The sequence below is a fragment of the Charadrius vociferus genome, unplaced genomic scaffold, assembly GCF_000708025.1.
Source record: "Charadrius vociferus isolate BGI_N301 unplaced genomic scaffold, ASM70802v2 scaffold1339, whole genome shotgun sequence".
Lineage (NCBI taxonomy): Eukaryota > Metazoa > Chordata > Aves > Charadriiformes > Charadriidae > Charadrius > Charadrius vociferus.
Window position 1 is genome coordinate 15,960 of NW_009650216.1, and position 6,468 is coordinate 22,427.

Sequence of the window (6,468 nt, forward strand, 5' to 3'; positions counted from 1 at the left end):
AAAAAAAGCAAAATGCAATGCTGCAGGGAGCCCCAGCTCGCTCGGGGACACCGACGGAGAAACAAAACTCGCCACGTTGGCCCTTCGCCTGCATTAAATAGGAAGTAAAACAAGAGAGGACATTAAAAAAAAAATAATGCAAAACCAAAACCAAACCCACAATACCCGAACCCCAAGCGAAGTGCATAGAAATAACTTCCCAACGCGATGCGATCTGTAAGGAAATACGGGCTCAGCGTCTCCCTCCGCTCGCCTGCCGGTGTCTCGGGGTTGTGCAACAGCCAAATCCGCGGGAAGGGGTTGTGTAACCCCACGGCAGAAATAGGCCAGCGGCACGGCCTGACTTCTGCCTCTCGGGCTGCGGGGCAGCTTACCAGTTCCTTATCGGGAGCTGGAAATAATGCAGAGGGAAGGGTTTGGTTTAAACTATTCGGCTTGGTTACCCGTTGGGAAAAGGGTGTGCGAAGCCTCGGGAACCGGCTTCGTTTTCCTCCTGGCTCCATAGCCCAAAGAAAATGCGTTGCTGACATGGTGGTGGTGGTGGTAGTGGTGGGGGAAAAAATATCTGGGAGCCGTCGGCCGGGATTCCGGCTGCTGCGGGAGCTGGCTCTGCTCTCCCGGCCCCAAATAACTGATTCCACAACTGGATTTTCTCAGAGTTATTTTTAAACAAATGGCTGTGAATCCTCCCGGTAAGGGAAAGCCGGGGTCGACGCAGCCTCTGGTGCGAGTGCGGAGCTCAGCTTTGCCGCAGGGGAAGGGGGGGGAGCGGCTCTGTCTCCGAGCGGGATGCTCCCACCGTGGACGTGAAAATTATTCCTGCCTTATAAATCTTCCCAGGGGTGTGCGTGGTGAGGGGAGAGTCCCCAGCACAGGGAGATGGACGGGCTGAAATTCGTGGAAAGCCATGATTTATTGTTTTAAACCAAACCCGAAGGCTTTACCCGAAATTGGAGACTCCATTCGGGAAAAGATTTTTAGGGTGGTCGCCTGCGGTGTGTTTCAGTCGTGCATCTTTTTTTTTGCTTCGGATCGGGTGGAAAAGGGGCTCGGCCACAGGAAGGAAGAGCTCTTTCCAACAGCTGTGGTTTGCGTCCACATTGGGGCCTTGAAAATAGCCCCCAAAATAGAATTTTTCTCTTCCTGTTCTTGACACGCAGCAGCTTTACCTGCTCTGCTGCCCACCTCGGGGGACGTCACATACGTCCCCAAAGCCCTCCTGCCCTTGGCTTTGCCCAGCTGGGAAGCGGGTTCCCAACTTATCTAACCCCCCAAAGGGATTGTGCAATCTTTAATTAACCTCGGCAGCCGCCTTTGAGATCCCAGCTTGAAAGTTTTGCCGCGCACGACCCACGTTCCCTTCGGATGTGCCGGCTCACGCTGGATTTCCCGGTCCCCGACCCTCAGCCTCGTCATGCGACGGGAGGAGCGGGAGGCGAACGAGCTAAATAACCGGGCTGGCGGCTCTTCTTCCCCATCGCTCCTTCGAAAGAAGGAAAAAAATAGCGATGGAGTTAATTTCCCTATGTTTGTGGCCGTTCTCAGGCAGGAGCAGGTTTTCCTCTGGTTTTGGGTTTTTTTTTCTTTTTACTTTATTTCCTTTTCCCTTTGCTGGGGGATTCGGTTTTATCTAGCTGAGTCCTGCCTGGCTGCCTCTCGCAGGCTCCTCTGCGGCCGTGGGAGGGACGCCCGCTTGCAAATTCCTGGAAACCAACTTAACGACTTCTCTTCAAGCTGTCAAGGTCAGCGGGAGGGACGGCCTTTCCCACCCGCGGCCCCTTTTCGGGGAGCCGCAGTGCATCCCCTCGCTCCCGGGCTCCGCGCCGTGGGCACAGCCTCAGTTTCCCCAACGGTGGTGGGATGCTGCCGGCAGCCGAGGGGCGTTGGAGGGGGGCTCGGCGCCGGCCGATCCAGCAGCATCTGAGGGCGATACTGCCTCTTCTATCTGCCCCAGAGACCTTCTGGGTTTAAAATGGGAGGGAAAAAAAAGGGATGCGTGGGCCAGAAGTGCGTCTGGGGCTGCTCAGGGCCGGGGGGAGCTGGGAGCAGTTTGACGTCTCCGACTCCTGAGCTGGAAACCAGAACGGCTTTCCTGGTTGAATTGGGTTTTTCACGGGGCTGTGGGGTCACCTGAGGACAGGCCCCTGGAAACCAGAACGGTTTTCCTGGTTGAATTGGGTTTTTCACGGGGCTGTGGGGTCACCTGAGGACGGGCCCCCGACCGCCGCTGATGCTCAGCAGCGTGATTCCTTCGCCATGGGTGCCCTGCTCTACCTCCGGCGTGGGGTTCAGCTGCCGTCCCGGGGGGATGGGGGGGCGAGGATGGGGAGGAACCGGCTGAGCAGGAAACCATCTGACTCACTCGGGTTCAAGATGACTCCGGGCGTGTGTCATCAGAGGCTGGGCTGTGGCGCGGAGGGCACGTGGGGTTTAATTCGGCGTGGAGCCCTCAACGGCAGCCAAGGACGTGGGTGCTACCGGGGTCAGGGCTGGAGGAGGGTGGGGGCAGCATCATCGGTCCTGTGTCACCGAAGGCGGGGAGGTCGGGGAAGGGGACGAGCCGGTTCCCCACGCTGAGTCAACCCCGGCTGGGTAACGGCGCGGTGACACGGGGGAGTGCTGGTTTTCGGCAGGCAGGGGCTGAGGACGTGGCACAGGGTCTGCCCTGTGCTGCGGTGCCCGGCCCTGACCCAACGATAAAAGTTGCAAAGCGCGTACCCGGTTACGGTCCTGAGCCAGGAAATAAAACGCTTTCCATGCTGGATGCTTTCCCGGATTCACCCTGCGACCTCGGTGAACTGCCGCCGCTCCCTTTGCCTCAGTTTCCCCGGGCTCGCCCTGGGAGCTGCTGGGTGCTCACGCAGCATCGCCCTCTGAAAGAAACAGGGAGAGAGACGGTATTCCAAAGAAACTTTAGTGATTTTTAAAAAAGCAGCACATTTTAAATCAAAAACTGGGGCAGGGAAGGAGGTGGTTTAAAGAAAAAAGAATTTCAGGCAGAGATTACCAAGGAGAGAGGGTTGACTGCGCACGGTGGTGGGTTCGGAGCGCTCAAGGCTTCCCCAAACTTGAACCTCTCTCTCTTGTTCTCGTACACGACAAATATTTGACTTTCGGTTGCCAAAAAGGAAAAGAATCCAGCCCAGAAAGCGGCCAGCCTCGCTTGGCGGCAGGCCTTTTCCCCAAACGCTGCCGAAATTATTCACAGCCAGCTGAAAACTACAGCGGGGAGACACTGGAGGACTGGAAACATTTACTCCCAGTCCGGTTCTCGCCAGACACGTGGCTTCGGAAAGAGACCCAGAACGAAACTAAAACTCCAGAGGAGCGGCTTCCCCTTCCCAGGGCCTGGGAGCGTTAACGGGGAAGACGTGGCCAAGATCTTTTTGCACGAGAATAAACCGCCCCGAGTCCTTCCCCTTCCCCGGCCGCCCTTTGCTGGGCAGGAAACTGTTGCGCTTCGCCGGAAGCCGCTGTCACGCTGTAATTTCCATCCCCGACATCCATCCTGCCCCACGTCCCCACCGAGCGATGGGGAAAAGGGTCCCCCCCCGCCACTGCGAGGGGAACGGCATCCTTCACCCTCCCTTCCTTCGGACCGCTGCCCCTGTGTCACCCCACCGAGGGGGGGACAGCGATAGGGGATAGATCTATCGGGGAGGGTTTTTCCACTCCTGCATGTAGCTGCGTCGATGGGACCATCTTGCAAATGTATAAGCTGAGGAATTAATTTATTTTTTTTTCTCTGTGGATAGCGGCACTGAGGTGGAATGAAGCTATTTGCAGGCTAATATATTTGCGGCACTTACCCCTTGGGTTCTGGCCCCGATGGGAGGGTTTGAGAGGGCTTCGGGCAGAAGAGCATGGAATCATAGACTGGTTTGGGTTGGAAAGGAGTTTGAAGCCCACCCAGTGCCACCCCCTGCCCTGGGCAGGGCCACCTCCCCCCAGCCCAGGTTGCTCCAAGCCCCGTCCAACCTGGCCTTGAACACCTCCAGGGATGGGGCAGCCACAGCTTCTCGGGGCAACCTGCCCCAGGGGATCACCACCCGCACAGCCAACAATTTCTTCCCAATATTTCATCTAAATCTCCCCTCTTCCAGTTTGAAGCCATTCCCCCTCGTCCCATCCCTCCTCTCCCTGATGCAGAGTCCCCCCCCAGCTCTCCTGGAGCCCCTTTAGGCACTGGAAGGGGCTCTGAGCTCTCCCCTTTTTGGCCTTCTCTTCTCCAGGCTGAACCCCCCCACCTCTCCCAGCCTGTCCTCCCAGCAGAGGGGCTCCAGCCCTCCCAGCATCTCCGGGGCCTCCTCTGGCCCCGCTCCAACAGGTCCAGCTGTGGTGCTGGTACTCGAGCCGTGAGTTGTTGCCATCATTGCAAAGGCAAACCTGGCTTTTGGGGTGCTTGAGGCTCGGCACGGCACGGCACGGCATGGCTCACCCGCTTTCCAGCTGGCGGTGAAAATTGGGCAACTTGAGGTTTCTTCAGCCTTGGGGTGGATGGACCTTGCCCAACGGTGGCCTTGCAGCTGGGAAGGGCGACGCTGGGCACTTCCCCAGCACCCAGCCTAGAAATTAGCTGAGCTTTGGAGACAGCCCTGAGCTAGGAGACAGCGATTTGCTCAGTTTTGCTTTAAAAAAATTGCGTCCCGCTCCTTACACCCGCAGCGGTTCTAACGATCCGGTTCCTTCACAAAACCTCCTGCCCTGCGTGCAACTGTCCTCGGCTCTGAGCACGCCCGGCGCTTCACAGCCACGATCTGTTCCTCCTCCCTTCGGTTTAAGATTTCCTGGGGGGAAAAAAACCTATTATTTATGATGGAAGCTTTCCAGGAATTAAATTGCCCCGTTCTGGAGCCTAACCCGGTGACTGACTTTATTTGGAATTGGCAATCAGCTTAAAAAAGGTTAAACAACCGAGAAGGTTGTTTGTCTTGAAAGTTCGGTGCTGCAGACAAAATTCTCCCGTCTTATCAGATCTCTGCTATGATTCGAGGTGCGTGTGGGTGTTAATTGGAGTAACGAAGCGTGCCATGGGGCTGGGGAGCCGAAGGTGGCCATGGTGGGGCTCAGGTGGACACCAAGGTGGTCTCGCTTGGGAAGGAGCTGAGCTGCTGCCGCCCCGGAGCCGTTGTGCAGGACACCCTGACCTGCCTTAGCTGCCAAGTGGGACGACGTCTACGTCCGTAGGAGAAGATGATCCAGGTTTTAAAGGGCTTTGGAGATTAGAAGAAGGTCACCCTGTTTCTCACGCTGCCGATTATTCCTGGTACGGTGGAGCCTGGAGGACATGGGGAACGTGCTGAGCGATGGCTGTCCTGGAGAAAGGAGGTGAAACCTCCGCGTCGTCTCCCTGTGTTGGGATTTTGGGGGCTGGCCAGTTGTGCACGCAGCATCTCCACTGCCCCGTGCCTCAGGCAGGAACCGAGGAGCAAACAGCGATGGCTTCTCGGGCATCCGAGCTGCTCACGCACCCAGCTTGTCTGGGATGAGACCTTCCCCTCGCAGCATCTTGCCAGTCGAGGAGGAAAAAGCGAGGGAAGTCAGGGTGGCGGACAGGGGAGAAACACCAGCAGCACAGGGTTTGTGCGAGGGTGAAGCTCTGCCCTGAGCCCTGCTGGGGTGGTACCCCACCGCTGGGGTGGGGACGCCTCGCTGGGACCCCATCCCTACTCATGGTGGTCTCACCAGGACCCCTCAGCCACTGTAGGCTGCCAAAGAAGTCCAGTGAAGGAAGGTCTCAGGGGGTCGAGAGGCTGCTGGGAGGCAGAAGACCCCTCATCGGCCGGGTTTGCCTCTAATTATCACCGACAGCCCGGGTTAGGTGCTGCTGGAGAGGAGATGGAGTCCGGTTGAGGTCCTCCCCGTGCTGAGGGGTGGGTCGGTGGCTGCCGAGGAGGTTGTGAAAGGCCCCTGCGAGGTGGGATAACGCAATCTCTGCGGCTTATGGCTAAGAAATGAGGTTGGGTCGTCTGTCCTGAGCCCGCGGCATCCACCGATAAGCGTCAGGGCAGCTAAACGAGAGGTTTCCAACCCCGGGGCTGGGGCGGAGGTGGGCTCTGACCATGGGGACCCTCTGGAAGCTGGAAGAGGAGGGAGAGGGTGAGGGTGGAGGGCAGCCGGGGCAGCGGCCGCCTTCCCTGCGCCCGTAAACACAGCCTCCCTACACCTCCCTCCACGGGGGGCACTTTTCAGCAAGCGAAAGCAAATAGGAGGAGAAGGAGGGGAGTGTTTGCCTTCCTGCTGCTGGGGTGGGTAAGGAGGGGCAGGTAAACAGCCGGCACCGGGAAACCTCCAGGTTTCCTTATCCTTATCATTTCGTCTCGCCTGCCCGGTCTCCCAGCTCTCTGCTCCCGATTAACGGGAAGGAGCTGAAAGCACCGAGAGAAATTGGGAGGAGATTTATTTTTTTTTTCACCCATGGCACCGGCGAGGATGCCGCTCCCCCGGGAATAAAGCATCTCTCCCGGA